This window comes from Quercus lobata, chromosome 9, assembly GCF_001633185.2.
Source record: "Quercus lobata isolate SW786 chromosome 9, ValleyOak3.0 Primary Assembly, whole genome shotgun sequence".
NCBI classification, from domain to species: Eukaryota; Viridiplantae; Streptophyta; class Magnoliopsida; order Fagales; family Fagaceae; genus Quercus; species Quercus lobata.
In genome coordinates, this window is record NC_044912.1 from 29,534,906 (window position 1) to 29,550,599 (window position 15,694).

The following is a 15,694-nucleotide window of genomic DNA, read 5'->3' on the forward strand; positions in this document are numbered from 1 at the left end:
CCTCGGCCTGTCCAAAGTCTCCTCGGAAGAAAGGGCAAAAATGGTATAGAAACAACTTGGGAAAAAATCTAAAATATTTGTGCCAATAGAAAAGGGTATGCTGGAAAGTGTAACGACCGGGGAAAGCTGCCCTTACTGCCATTTAATATTCTGCACCTGACAGAGCCATACTCTCCAGCTTTTTCAACCACCCCCAATCACTCCGGGTATGGGCTGATGGGACAAGTATCAGTCTTGGAATGTCGGCCCTACACGTGGACGAAGGATAAAAAACACAAACTAGTATAAAATGAAAAGTAAGTAATTCGTAGAGGGGGCTGGGAAAAATGGCCAAAAACCAGAACCTCCCAGCCCGCCTCTAGGAGAAAGACTCCAGGGGTATGAACACCACGAAAACCCACTGTCTGATAACTGAGGCCTAACCTTTCAAACCCATGCTCTACAAATGATATTGTTTGGATCTTTTTACGAGCGAATCCAACACTGTTGTGGTTCGTTACAAATCGTGTCCTTACAATATGAATATAGGCACTTAAGGAAAAAAAAAAAAAGGTATCAAGGGGACTTAAATAAGAATTAATTAATATACATGTCATTCTCTTATTACTCCCAATTTTGGGATAATTAAAAAATGGATCTATTAGGAAAAGGAATGAAACATCTTACCATTAAACTCTCAAAAAATAAAATGAAAAGAATATTTTTGTAATATATATATATATATATATATATATATATATATATATATTGCATTTCCTTCTATTCTTCTCTTCCAATCCTAAACAAGTTAGGCAGTAAATCCATCACTAATCAAGGTTGTTGCCGTTTATGGACATGATGAATGGCTATCATTAGCATAAGTGGTGGTTGTGATCACTTTAACAATTAACCCTTTTTTTTTTTTTTTTTTTGAAAAGACATTAATATATGGGATGTCCTTGAAGGGACAAAAAGACATTAACATTAATATATGTTAAGTTTGGATAAGTTCAAAAAATTCAACTTATTTTATAATCAAATAATATATATGTACAGTTTTTTTAAATACATTAATTCTATCAATCTTAGTTTTGCATTAATATATATATATATATATATATATATATAAAGTTATCACAATAAAATAAGGGAAATGCTAATGAGTGTCCTTAGGGTACTGCTTAAGAATCCAGTTAAAGAAAGTTTTGATATTACTTTTATGGGAAATGAAAAAAGCTATTAAAACATTAATTGTTTTTTTTTTTCTTTTCTCATAAATTTTTTTTTTTAACTGGATTCTTAACCAATACTCTAAAAGCACTCGTTAGCATGACCTAATAAATAAAGTAAAAAACAAGTTCTCACTTATTTTTATATTTAGGAGGAAATTCTCACTTATTTATTAAGTCCACTAGTTCTACCAAAGTGCGCAATAAAGTCGCAAAGCGACCCAGGGCCACTCACAATTTTGGGGATCCGTACTTGCCATGTTTTTTTCAAGTTGGGAGTCAATTTGCTAGATTTTGGATATGCACAAAATCTGGAAAACAGAGGGAAGAAAGTAATATATTTATTATGTTTAGGCACTTAATTGGTTAATTTATGATGTGATTGATTACATTTCATACAGTAAAACTATATTGGTTTACATTCAATACTCTTATATTTTTTTTCCTATTTATAACTAAAGTGGATTAGATATTGCTTGGTTTGGGATAAGACTGAAAAAATTATAAACCCCATATCAGGCAAAGAAGTTTGAACTTTGAATTATAATAGCATTTCTACCTTCAAACTATTCTATTTTACCATTTTAAAAGTTACTTTATTTATTATACCATATCATTTTACAATACATCCAACATCCCAACTTTTATTTTACAATACAAATTAAAAAAATATAAATTATACAATAAAATAGTAAACAAATTTTCTATATCTCTCTCTCTCTCTCTCTCTCTCTCTCTCTCATTTCTGTCCCTGCCTCTCTCTCACTTTCTTAACAATTAAACAAACAATCACCACCACGCCACCATTGCCCTTTGCCTACCAAACCCACTAGAACCAAAAAAAAAAAAAAAAAAAACCCATCAAATACCCACCAAAGACCTAGTAAATCCATAGCAAAAATAACCAAACAACCCACTATCCGCCACGCCACAACCATGCCCACCACTACCCTCTGCTCACCAAACCCATTGGAATCAAAAACCCAAAAAAAAAAAAAAAAAAACCCACCAAAAACCCAGCAAACCCATAACAAAAACAACCAAACAACCCACTACCCACCATGCCACCACCACCACTACCCACCACGCCAACCCAACCAACCAATCCAAATCCAACCTAAACCCCATCAAAATCCAAAATACCAATCCATAGGAATCCAAAATCCAACTCATCCAAACCCAAAAGACAAAAATTAATAGAAAAAAAATCAAACAAACCCATTGGAATTCGCTGTGCCCACGCCGATCTTGCCACACTTTGATCTCCGCCACGTCGGGCCCACGCCAATCTCCGCCACGCCGTGACCACTTCGATCTCCACCACGTTGGGACTATACTGACTCCACTACGCCATGACCACTCCGAATCCAACCCAACTCTAGTGGCGAGCTTGAACGAGAGAGAGATGTGAGCAAGGGAGTGAGAAGTGAAGTAACAGAGAATCAAAGAAAAAAAATAGAGGAAAGGAAGAAAAGAAAGAAGCAATGGCTGATAGAGGCAGATAATAAAGAATATAAAATTTATCCAAGTTGCTATAGTACCGTTGTATATAAGTAAGACGGTACTATAGCACCATTGTCAAAATTTTTATAAGTAGAAGACCGAGTAATGAGCTTATTTTGTGCCTTTGATGCTAAATCTCCCTACATATGCCATTTGCAATGCCAGATGTAAATGCTCTAAGTATATCCTACATTTGTGTCGGATCGAAAGGTCTAGCAGCAAAGTAAATCTACTAGAAGCAAAATCATGGTTCATAAAAAGAAAAAGAAAAAGAAAAATGCATCAGAACAAAGAAATAAATAATTGTTCCAACGATTAAGTTAACATACCCTAATTCCTTCTAGTTATGGTGAAGTATAAAAATAAATCTTTTGATGGTTGATTGGTTGGATTATTTTTTGCTATAACTCAATTGATTCATGAGGATAGGTAAGTAGATGGGGATCCACGTAAGTCTTCACATTCTAACTTGCTTCTTGTTTTAAAACCATGAGAAATGGAATCAAATTCCCACCTAGTTCATAAAAACAAAACCTCAACCATTTTTGCTATTTCATAGGTTCTCAAAGTTCATCTTTTCGAAAGAGTGGGGATCACATGCTCGGATTTTTTGTGATAATTTTTATTAGCTTTGATGCCTTTTATAGTTCGCAAAATATATCACACTTGTCCACAATGTTTTTTTTTTGGATAGTAATAGCCAAAAAAAAAAAACTAAAATATCCTGAGGTTTACTAGCATTTGTACAATCTTATCTCCCCAGTACAAAAAGTAGTTTCTTTATCTCATCCAAAATATAGCTAATAAAGTCCAAAAATCACCCACATTAGATTATGATTTGGTTAATCAAAATGAGATTCTGCTACAGTGCTTGTGAAAATGTACAAGTCTCTGTAGTTTATACAAAAAATTATTTCTTTGCATTTTTCAAGAATAAAGAAAGAGAGTGAATGATAGTTGTTATGTGTAAAAAAAGTAAAATGATTAAAAAAAATACAAAATTCAATATTTTATTAAAATAGAGTATAAAATAGATAATGAGATGTGAGTGTTTGAAAATTTGTTAGTTAAAATATAAAAAATAGGTTTTTATTCTAAAATACACAGTAATTTTTGTACAAGCTAATATGAATGCTCATGATTGACATCTCCATTAAGAATGCATATTACAGATATCTATAAAGTAAAATACAGTGTACACACACACACACACATATATATATATATATATATAAAATAAATCATTTATCAAATGATTGTTTTTATTTATTTATTAGAAAAACCTCTAAGTCCAGCATGAAACTCCACACCAACTCATACCAAACTCATCAGATTCCTCTAAAATTACATCATAGAAGCCTGCTTCATATGCAAACCGTAAAGCAGAAGGTGCTGTACAAATCCTGGAGTCACTAGATGAAGCAAACTGTTATGTGCCTATTTTATTTGAGTTGTTAAATAAATAAGGGGTAGAGATATTTATTCAAATAAGTTAGTTTGTAGAATTAGTTAGATTAATTTGGATTAAGATTAGTTTTATTGATGGATGATAGGAAAGTACTCATCTTGATGGAAGTCTTTCTTGTATAAATTCTTATATTAACAATAAATAAAATAATAATCGTGAATATCTGAGTACATTGTTAGTCAGTCTAACATGGAGGACTGAATTTTCTCGAAATAGTTAATTCATCAAATTAAGAGGTCTTGATTCTCTCGAAGTAACCAACCAAAAATCCGGTCCATAACACAAACCAGCAACCCCTTGTGCAAAAAGCAGCTACAGCATAAGTTGACCTTCATGATCATGGAAAAATAACACCAATACCCATGATTTTGCCAAGTTTCATAATTCCCACCAAGTACATAACTGCTAAAGAAAGTAGAAGAAAATGGAAAAAACAGTTTAATCAGTTGCCAACGGTGGACTCCAGAAGTCCTCGCGCACTCGTCCACTTTCTGGTTAAATTATTCAGTTGGGAATAACATGACACTCTTGATTTGATTAGTGCTTCATTGACTAATGATTAATCTTGTGTAATGGCAATTTTATCATGAAATGGCCCATGAGAATATTACTAAAAACAAAAGTACTTGGAGATAAAGTTAAACAATTAGTCTGATGACACGTTGATGTTAAGCATAAAGCTAGACTTAACCTAGTGCCTTAGACAGTAGACATGGACTGTCATTGAAGAGTAAGTCTAGAATTTTTTTCTAAATAACAATAAATATTAAAAAGTTTAGTTAATTGTTACGTTTCAAAACAATGTTGAAAACTAGCATTTCGAGTGTCTAAAACTCGAGTTTCAAGATAAAACTCTAGTTTTTAAGTCTCAATTTATAAGTGGATTAGTTTAAAATGGAAAAAAATCAAGTTGAAAATCGAGTTTTAAAGACTCGATTCCCATAAATTGAATAAAAACGCCGCTATAGGTCTATAAAACGTCACTATAGGGTTTAAAAACGCCACTATAAGACTCCTTAAACCTGTACTTAAATTTTTTTTTTTTTTTTGCAGGAAAACGCCGTTATAGGGCTTTAAAATGTCACTGTAAGACTTAAAAACGCCACTATAGGTTAAATTTTTTTTGCATGAAACTCGAGTTTTAAAGACTCGAGATCTATGTGGCATTTTCACACTCACAAGGCGAGTCTTTTAGACTCGAGTTCTAATATGGATCTCGAGTTTCTAAAACTCGAGATGCTACTTTCCTTTATTGTTTTAAACGTTGCCTAACTAACTATATACAATTCTTTTGCACTGTTATTTTGCACATTACCTCGTAAGTCTACTATTGTATTTATTTTTATAACTTTGTCACAACTTTGTCATGTAGCAACTCGCGAGTGGTGGAAATAAAATGATGGGTCTATGATTCCATCATTCACAAATTATCACGTGATAAAGTTGTGAAAATTGATGTGGTACTAAACTTACTTGTCATTGAATTAAAGATAGAGAAAGCTTAAGGACACAAATTTTTTGTCACAGTTGTAATATAGTTGATCATGAGCGAAGGAACTAAAAATGGTGGGTTCTAACTTTAAGTGAAAGCGATTGTTCATCACTTACAATCAACTATGTTAACAAGTTGTGGACATAAAAGAACATTTAAAGATATATCAAAATGAGTCTTGTTAATGGGTGTCTTTAAGGCATTTGTTAATAGACCATTTTAGGAAAGTTTTAATATTGTTTTAATAAGAAATATATACAAAAAGCTTTTTTTTTTTTTTTAAATTTCTTAAATTAATACCCTTAGGGTATCCATTAACTTTTCCTTATCAAAATAATAGAATGTCTCAATTCTTGGGGGTTCAATAGAAGCTGGGATATTAGTGCTGAATTCAGTATTCATTAGGTTTTGGGGGATAGATAGGGACGAAACTAAGGGCGACGTATAAACCAAAAAAAGTTTTGAAGAATTTTCAAAATTTATCACATTAATTAACATTACAATCCAATATTTGCTGATGCCATTAAAGATCATGTTGCAATAAACTAAATTTATGTTCTATTTTGTTTTTAATTTTGGTTCATCTAGAGATTATTTTTATAATTCTTGGGACAATTGGGTTTGTTTTGATTAGAGGATTTCATTATTTTTCATGGGGCAATAGGATGAACCAGCAGATACTTTTCTATTTTTGGGTCTACTGGGTGAATTTGTAAATCGTTTTGGAGGAGAGGGGCCAAAGTATATATTTTGGGGTACATCTGAAATTTTTTGGAAATAAATATATACTAACCATAATTTTTGAAAAATCTTAGGGGGAGGGGCACCTAGTTCCGTCTCTGAGGGTAGAAAAGATGCTACTCTGTGCAAACCCAACCTTGGGAATAACAAAACAATATAATTTCTAATGTAGTATTTTATTATTTAGTCCACATATTTTGGAATTCTTTTTAAGTGATGTCTACAAAGAAAGGGATAGTCAATTGATTTTTTGGAGATTCCTTATGTCAAAGTGCCCATGTTTTACTAGAAATATTTTGTTCAAAGTAAAACACTAGTTAGGCTATTTGTCAAAGGATTGAAAGCTCGGGGATAAAAAAAGGTAAAGGATTAACGACAACGCTAAGTGGTCTGGTAGAGTATTTGCTTTGATTTTGAAAGAAAGAGTAAATAATCGAAATTTCTTGAAGATAGTATAAAATATTGGAAGGCAAAAGTAGCTTGTCCACTCTATAGCACGGAAGAGGATAGGTTCTTTCAGATAGGTATTGAATGAGATCCAATTTCCAAGTCATGTCCACTTGTACCACTAACTATTTAATTAACTAGGATTACCCCATAGAAGAATATGCTTAGGCGGCTATTGCTCCTAATGCTCATGTTCAAAGTTCAAACCATTAGCACATCAATTTTCAAGACATAATTTCAGTAAATTTAGGAGTCTCTCAAATCATGATTTCAATGAGTGACATATAGTCATTTTATGTGCAATACCAAAGATATTGTTAGAACCTATAATTTTTTAAAGGGTGGCAATAATATATGACAAATAAGCTAACATGTTATATTTGAACACATCTCCAATAATAGGTTCCAGTTAGTTCAACTAATAAATTTTTAGATGATTAAATAAGAGATATATTGGTTTGATGATAAAGAACTATCATCAGTAAATTGAGGAGTCTCTCAAATCATGATTGCAATGAGTGACATATAGTCATTCTATGTTCAATACCAAAGATACTGTTAGAACCTATAATTTTTTAAAGGATGGCAATAATATATGGCAAATAAGCTAACATGTTATATTTGAACACATCTCTAACAGTGAATTCCAGTTAGCTCAATTGATAAAATTTTTTATGATTGAATAAGAGATGTATTGGTTTGATGATAAAGAACTATCATCTGAAATAGACGTAATAAGTTGAAACTCTTTAAAAAAAAAAAAAAAACTCCAACAAATATTCCAGAAATATAATCCAATTCTATTGTAAGGATGTGCATGGGAAATACTGAAAATAGAAGTTTAATAGTACCAACTATAGAGTGAGTCAATTTCATATTGGAGCCATTTTGATTTAGTTCAGGGAACAAAATATTTTGGTATTAATTGATATTAGTGTATCGTTTTAGGATTATCACTATACATATATGTGTGTGTATTTATTTATGTAAGTGTGAATTAATTTTTATGTTTATCAACATCAAATTTAAAATCCACATATTTTATAAGCCCAAATGTTTGTCTAAGTACATTAACCAATATATAAACTTAAATAACATGTGTTTTAAATATTATAAAAATTAAATTTTTGATATTTTTAATTTATTTATTGTACCAGCCGAAAGTCTCGAAACATTTGAAATACAGGGACGGCTTGATGCATTTGGGGGCCTAAAGCGAAGATTGATTATCTTGTTTTAGATGCAAAATTACTACTAATTAACATGAACTATGCAGAATTTTTTCTTTTTTTTAGAAATTTTATAAACAGAAAAAAATTTGACAAAATTTTTCATACTTGTTAATGTGGCAGATTGATCGTGGTAAGTAAAAGAGTAGTGTTAGTGATAGACTTAGATGAGAACTAATAAAAGTTTGCTAACTAAACTCTTATTATTATTATTATTATTATTTAGAAGTGCAACATTCACAATATTTTTTTACAACAAATCCTAAGTTTTAAGGTGCTTTTTGTGTTCTATTTGAAAATATCACTATAATTATTTTTTGGCAAAAATGCAAAGTTGACCCTCTAACTTTCACCGTTTTTCATTTCAATCCTCTAACTTTCAGTTTTGTTAATTCAGTCCTCTAACTTTTAATTTTTGTCAATACAGGATTCCGTTACAACTCAGTTAGTGGCTGTCGTTAGAACTCCTAAAACGACGCCATTTTGCAATTTTTTTTTTTTATAAATTCAGAATTAAAAGAAAATAAGAAAAATTTGAAAAAAAAAAAAAATTAAAGGGAACGTCATTCCCCTAAATCAAAACAAAACAAAGAAACATCTCCGGGCTTCTCAATCTACCACACCAACTCCTACAAATCCCTCCGTTCTTCAATCGACAAAGCCGCCAAAAAACTCGAGACCATGAAAACCGAAACCCCAAATTCCTCGTCCTCCTCCTCCGTCGCAAAAGTCAAAATCAGCAACAAGAAATCCAAGAACAAGAAGATCGATCGTGTCGAGAGGAGTCTCAAGGAATCCAGCTGCGACCTTTCTCTCATCAAGTTCAAGTCCGGTGCGGTGGTTGCGCTTGTTCTCTTCATTGTTTTTGGGCTCCTCAACTCCTTGTGCCGGCAAGGTTGTGGCCAAATTACCGTTCAAGCCCTTCAGGATTGTCATGAAGATGAGCCATAGAGGATTACACGGCGACGATGTTACCGATTGTTCGATGCCATTTTTGTTTCAGGGGGAGGGGATCGATGACGTCGTTCCCCCTTAATTTTTTTTTTTTTTTTTTTTTTTTCAGATTTTTCTTATTTTCTTTTAATTCTGATTTAAAAAAAAAAAAGAAAAAAAAAAAAGCAAAACGGCGTTGTTTTAGGAGTTCTAATGGCAGTCACTAACTGAGTTGTAACGAAACCCTGTATTGACAAAAATTAAAAGTTAGAGGACTGAATTGACAAAACTGAAAGTTAGAGGACTGAAATGAAAAAAAGGGTAAAAGTTAGAGGGTTAGTTTTGCATTTTTGCCTTATTTTTTTGTCATCAACAACATGCTGTAACAACCTGCTACTTAGAATTAATTGTAAAAAATATTGTGAACGTTACATTTTTCTCTTTTTTTATTTGTTTTTCATCTGGTAAAAAAATATTATTTTATTTATTGATTATAAATAACACTATTGGTTAAAATTAGGAGGCCTTTTTTTATACTTGGGGCCTTAGGCGACCGCATCTCTTGTTCTACCATTCAGCCGGCCCTATTGAAATATACTCGATACATGTCAATACAACTGGGTATTTTTTTGGTACATTTTTTAGAAGTCCAATACCAATTTAATGAAAAATATAATACATTTTCTCAGTGTGACTGATAATAGTGCAGTGTTGACTTCTCTATTTTATACTTGCCAAAGAAACTCATTTTGTCGAGTCACAACACAGCTAAGAAATTAGATATAATCAACCATGCATGCATGCGCGCGTCTCGCAATATTCTAGTGCTAGGTTTGAGGCTTTCCTCCTGCTAGAACAAACATTTATGGGGACGAGAAAATTATAGAGATCGAGCAATGGTTTGAGATGATAGCAGATAAGAAATAAACTTGACGTATGGAAACAAAATTTATAAAGAAAATAACAATGATTATATCAAATAATGATGTTTCTTATTTTTAATTAATAATTGACCAAAAATTTAGTTTATAGACACAGATTGTTTTCATTGAAATTTTGACATGTTGGGTTTTCAGTTTTTCTTTTGTTTGTTGTATGTTATTGTGGTAGATTCAAGTAAAGAGAGTGATTGTTGGGAAGGGAGGTAGCTAGTGAGCTCGAGTAAAAACAAAACCCACTAGATATACAAAACCTATCTAACAAAATATATATATATATAAATCTCATATTCGAACATGAAAGGGATATACGTGACATCGATCATTTATGATTGATATGTTTTTTTGTAGGAGTCGTAATAATTTCAATTTGTTATTCATCAAAAAAAAAAAAAAAAAATTCAATTTGTTAATAAAAAAGCTAGCGTGGACGGCCTAGAAAAACTGGGTAGCTGTAAAACATATGCAAAGGTGGCCAAATTGCAAAGATTCCGTATCCTTTTATCTTTAAGTGCATCTCCAACATTAATGTATTCACCACACGTTTTTTTTTGGTCCCCAAATTGTGACTACTGTTGGATGCGTCAGCGTCACCTTTCGTTCTCCGCTCTCTCATAAATCATAATCATATATGTCTCGTCGCCCTCATCTATCACTATCAGCAAGAAAGCAAAACTCGTTGCTTTGTGAAAAGAATTATGGTGTTTTTCTTTTTTGAATAACACCATAATTCTGTAAACCGGCTGTAAACTTTCTGTTTTATACCATTTTACAATTCAGAAGCAGTTGAAATCGTGATTTCTAGGTGAAAACAGTTTGTAGGTAATAAACTCTACTCTAGGAGGATCCACATCAGTTGAAATTAATGTTGGACCCTGTTTTCAGTGTTTTGTCCACACCAGATTTTGCATGAACTTCTATAATAAGATTTTTACACTTTGTTTGGTTGCAACTAAGAGAAGGGAAGAGAAATGAACTGAAGTAAGAAAAAAGAAAGGAAAAGAAATTATTTCTCTGTTTGGAAATAAGAAGAGAAGAATGAAATTGCTTTCCTTTATTTGGCTTATGAAGGGAAAGAAATTGAAAAGAAAGATATGTCCTTTTACTTTTATACCCACCTAAATTTGAGAGAGATTAATGTAAAATCTTGGACAAAAATGTAAATTTTATCTCATAAAAAGTCCAAGTGTTAATTTTTAATAAGTAATACTATTGTCACAAATTATTTTACAAAATTTTTACAAACTGTTGATATGATCAACATTTTATTTATTTTTATTTAGTCTCACTATTAATATCACTTTTTTCATCTAACAATAATCACTGACCATAAATTTTTCTATGATCATTTTTAATTGCTCAAATTATCAAGTTTTCTCTTCAATTTGGGCCAAAAAGGGAGGATTGGAAAAAGTGGGCTAAGGGGATATTTTATATTCCTTCTTTCTCCTAAAGCAACCAAACGAAAGAAATTGTCGGTACGTGTCCCCTTATTTTCTCTCCACTTCCCTCGTTCCAAACACACTGTTAATGTCCATTTTGATTGGTAGATCAATCTCAGTCTCTCAGGGCGCATAATTCTGCCATCATGATTTTGGTGAGGATCCCAATTTTTATAGAAAAACCCCTAAACCCAATTTCATTTGCTAGTTAGCACTAAGTTATCTTGTGTTGAGTTTGAACATGCCTTCCAGAGGAGCACTCATTTCTAATCTTATTGGATAAGGTGAAAGATAATTCAATGCATAATGCCCGAATCTTATTGGGCACTACAACACTGGCTTTGAACTGTTGTCCTTTCATCACCTTCTTGTTAATTTCTTGTGGGCCAACTTTTGCCGACAAACTGTAGGACAAGCATCACTACTCTAGAATCTGGTGGCCGCTCGATAGAGTTGTTAAATAACTTATTTTTATTTTTAAAATAATATTACATATATTTTTATATATTTTTTTATTTATATGTATTTAAAAAGGTTATGAATAATATTATTCAAATTCCTTTACCAAATGGGAATGATTCAGGCTAGTGAAAGCTATAGTGTATTCACACAAATAATAAAGTAAAAAATATTCACACAATACAACAATATTTATTTAACTTAGTTCGGCCATCTCTAAAACTATATTTATAGGCAATGTCAATCGAAATTCATTATCAACTATATAGATTACAAGTTTACAATCATTTTCAATTAAATCTTACAAACCAAACTCACATTCTCACAAAAACAACTCTAAAAACAATTCACAAACTCATAATTTCAAAAGTTATACACCCAATAACTGTATCACAAAAAAAAAAAAAAAAATTAGAGAAATACTCTTTGAAGAAACCGTTCTTCTAAAAGTCTTCTTTCCTCCCCATTTGGGAGGACTCTCATTTAATCCTTTACAAAAATTCCTATTTGTAATGCTTCAATTCTATCTCCTGATTGACAATGAATAGTTAAATTTTTTTTTTTTTTTTAATAAAATGGTTGAACACTGTTTTTCTCACAAGTGATAGGAATATTACATATTTTATTACATAAGTCTCACAAATTGATGTAACACTAATTATAGAAAACTTAATTCAAATATTCATTAATTAAATTGTTGAACTTCATTAATCAAATTCATTGTCATATTAATTTGTAAAAATTTTGTAGTAAAATTTTAAGTAACTTTGGCATTTTCCTTTTCACATCTCTAACTAGGTCTCCAAAACACTAGACAATGGAAACCCTTAAACTCGTTGAAAAAAAATGTTGTAGATATGTCAAATCATTAATGATAATCAATTTCCCATAATAGTGTAAGATTTTATTTTTTGTAAACCAATATTCTACAAAGTAGATTGTCAACATATTAACCACACAATCTCCCACGTAGCCATTCACCAACAATCCTGTCTAGGCTGATTGTCGTTGGGAAGGAGGGAGGTGATGCAAGTGGCATAAAAATAAATTTTTTTTCACCATTAGCCACATCAATATTTTTTATTTATCACTTAACGGTAGAAACTATTTTGGCACAATATCAAAAGGCCAGAGACTAACTAAACTAATACATATGAAATGTTAGGAACTAAATTAACTTACAATGTAAATATTAGAGACCAAACTGATTGTTTACCCTTTTTTTCCCTTAAAAAAAATCGTGCTAACATGCGTAGGACGAAATTTAGTTGCAATAAAGACATGACGAGGATTTCTCAAAGTGATGTGGGAGGCTCAAAGAGCTATTTATTTTAATTTAGTATTAATTACATTTTGCAAGAAAATTGAGTTTTTGGTCAATTGTATTTTATTTTTAGGTCCTAATATTTAATTATGTATATTATTATTTTATTTAAAGTTTGGATTACTTTTGTAAATCAATAAGTAGGGGTATTTTTTTTTTCTCCCACCTTTGTAAGAATTATGGTTTAGTGCTCCTGTACAAGTAAAGTATTGTACTCCAATTAATTAAGGGAAAATTATTTACTGAATAAAAGTTTCTATTGAAATTGACTATATGATCTGGAGGTGCTGATTCCAAACAATCCAATGTTAATTTATTTTATTTTTAAATTATGTTAACTCCTAAGATTTTATCCTTTTCTTCTTGCTTATCAAAGTCCTATCTTATTTTGCAGTTACAAAATTTTGAGGATGTCATTCTAGGAAGAATGGATAGATTATTTAGAGTGTTGTATCCGTGTTATATTTGTGTTGCATTAATATCGTCGTATCGTATATGTACCCAGATCCGTGCTTCTTAGTCACCATCGTCCCTGGCCTCATTTTGGCCAATGATCACCGTACTGCTGCGTATAAACTCTAATACATAGCAGGAAAAAGACACGTGCACTTTTAGAGCTATTGATGCTTTTTGCTAGGGCTTCGAGAAAAAAAGGTACGCACTTGTAGAAAAGTATGCTGTATGTGTGGGCTCGTGTGTTTATATACATATATGTAAGCGCAATTGGTTGAATACAAAGAATGTAACTTTTCAAAAAAATCAAGCATCAAATGATTCATTTGATAATATATGTTTTTAGTTGCACCATGAGTGCCAAGAAAGTAAGAATCACGAGTAGCAAAAAAGAAAAAGAAAAAGAAAGCAAGAATCACATTTGGTGGTTCATAGAAACCCTCCAATAGAGATTGATCTCAGGACACATTACACATGCATTTTTTATTATCCAAAAGGGCCCTGTTATGATTATGCCTAGCTAACTTCTTTGCACTCTTTCTCTTCTCATGCTCCCCATTTTGTGGGGGTACTTTTCCAGTCCACTATCTAAACTAGCTTTAATTTTTCAGAGTCAATACATACAAACAAAGAGATGAGAGTATATGTGACATATAAGGCCTGGAGAGATGTATCATATGTTTGAGCTCACTGTTTTAAAAGAGATGTTTGATTTGATATCGATCATTTAAGCATAATAAGAAATAAAAGGGTTACAAGAAGTCATACATTATTTTCATAATTTGATAAGGCGATATAGCTAGCTAGGTTGAAATTAATATGTTCAAAATTAATTTTATTGCGGTCTATCATTGACAATATTCTTATGCTTCATTTGTTTTGACATAAAGTAGTTTTTTTTTGTAGAAAATTATTTTCAATTGAAACTTTTTTATGACAAAATTGCTCTTTTTTTTTTTTTTTGGATATTATTTATATTTCTAAAAATGCTTTGAAAAATATTTACCGTTGTTATTGGCTTGTAGGAAAAATAATAAATTTTCTTATATTTTTGATGTATAAAATTTTCTTATATTTTTATATAATATTAAATAAGAACTTTAATTCACCACTTTAAAATATTAATAAAAATACTAAAATCAATCTAAAAAGCAAGCACAACCAAAATAAAATTATTGAAAAATACACCAATAAATACAATCAAAATAAGGGAACAACAAAGAAAAATAAAAACAATTAATATAAAAACTATAAACCGAAGTTAAGATTTACAAGCATAATTGCAAACATTTGAAACCTCCAAAATGACATTAGAAGATTGTTTTTGTGCATTTTTTAAAAGTTTGGGGATGATTCTTAAAATTTGAGGACATACTGTGGTCAATTTAGACGTTTCAAAAGGCATTTTTGCATTTCGATTTGTTTTTGTTATTTGTGGTTTTAGGGGATATTTCAACCATTTGAGGGTTTTAAAAGAATTTTGGTCATTTTGGAGGGTTTAAAGTTAGTTTTTGTTATATTTTCTATGTTGCCAAATATTTTGGTCATTTTAGAGGGCTTCTTTTCTTTTTCATTTTGAAGGTTTGGAAGATATTTTGTTCATTGCGTAGGTTTCAATGGTATTTTGGAGGTTTTGAGTATATTTGGTCATGTTTTGAGATTTTATGGCTACATTTGTCATTTTAGAGATTTTAGAGATATTTTGGTTATTTAAAAATTTTTGAAGTATATTTTTATTAATTATTTTTGAGATTTAAAGAGTATTTCATTCATTTGGAAGGTTTCAATGGTATTTTGTAGGTTTAAGTTTATTTTGATCATTTGGGAGATTTTGGATATGATTCTATCATTTAGAAGATTTCTGTTCTTTTGAAGAGATTTATAAAAAAAAAAATTAGCCTTAAAAAGAGGCCATTTTTCTTGGTTAACAAAAAATGATTTCAATTTGACGAACTTTTTCAATATTTTCAAATACTTGAAAATGAGAAAAAAATTTTAGGAACATTTTTTTATGCCAAAACAAATAGGGGCCTTATTAAAATGGTAGAACATCTTTT